Below are 1,260 nucleotides of genomic sequence, written 5' to 3' on the forward strand. Positions count from 1 at the left end.
CCTGTGCTTGATGAACTTGTCGCAGGCCAATACAAGCCTGTCCTGATCTGTGGTATTTCTGCATCTCGATGCATCTGATGCGTGTGTGCTTATGTGTTTTTGCGGGGCCGCCATGGGAGATTGTGTGGGCTAGGGTACCTAGGGTAGTGGCTGTGATGTCTTATGTTTGAGTTCGTGTGACTGCTTCCCAACAATATGGTTCAAAGTTGCCAGGAATTTTTTTGAGGCTAGTGGAAGAGGTTACGCCTTCATGCTACTCTAAACTAGCAGCAAGTCCATGTTAGCTGTGGTAACATGGTTGGATCAATGTAGCTGCTAATTAGTTTGGTATGATTAAAGTACCAGTGTGGAATTCGTGTGTAGTTCATTGGGAGTGTTATAAGAGATGTCGGCAGATCATATCTACTTGTTAAGATGTTTCGTTGCCATAAATAGCTATGGAGTCCATACCTCCCAAATTTAGTTACTGTGGTCAACATTTTGAGCCATGACATTGTCACAACTTGAAATTCACTAGCTATTACATTGTTAGCTCCCAAATAGTCATACCTGAGAGGTGGGAAAACTTCCTTTTTGGTTCCTGCATATGTGGTCTAGATCTTTAACTCTTCCCAGAGACACTACAAAGCTAAACTTTCTTTTTTTGGTAGGAATTATTTTTTACACTGTTAGCCTAGTTGGTGAAATGATCAAATGAAACTATCTAGTGGGATATACTTGTTGTTAACTAATACCCTTTTTGTGCTACCTTTTTCAGTTATGTAATATATTGTACTTAGATGGGTAAAGTATTGTTATAAGTTAGGCAAAGTACTATTATTAGTTAGCCAAAGTACTGTCATTAGTTGGGCAAAGTTTTATTATTGGTCAGACAATTTTTGTAAACCAGCTCTGCAGCTTGACTATGCAAGTGCAAAACTACATACTTGATGTCTACGACCCACAAACCTTTCTACTAGCTTTAACTAAAGCATTTTAACGAATTTTAGGAGGCATTTAAATGCTATTCAGCTAGCATTTCAAATGTTCCTTGCTTATTTCTCTATGCGTTTTTGGAGTAGTGCGACTTGGTTGATTTAAAAATCCTGCACTCATTCCTTTTTGCCTGGGGCATTCATTCCCTTAGCTATCACATTTTTCCTTTTTTTGCCATTTAACTTTCAATCGTGGTAAGTTGTTTATGTTTGATGATGTAGTTGCATGACCAGTGCAGTTAGATTAGTTGGTTTATCAAGCATTATAGTTGGTGCATCTGATTAG

Source organism: Panicum virgatum, chromosome 1N (assembly GCF_016808335.1).
Source record: "Panicum virgatum strain AP13 chromosome 1N, P.virgatum_v5, whole genome shotgun sequence".
NCBI classification, from domain to species: domain Eukaryota; kingdom Viridiplantae; phylum Streptophyta; class Magnoliopsida; order Poales; family Poaceae; genus Panicum; species Panicum virgatum.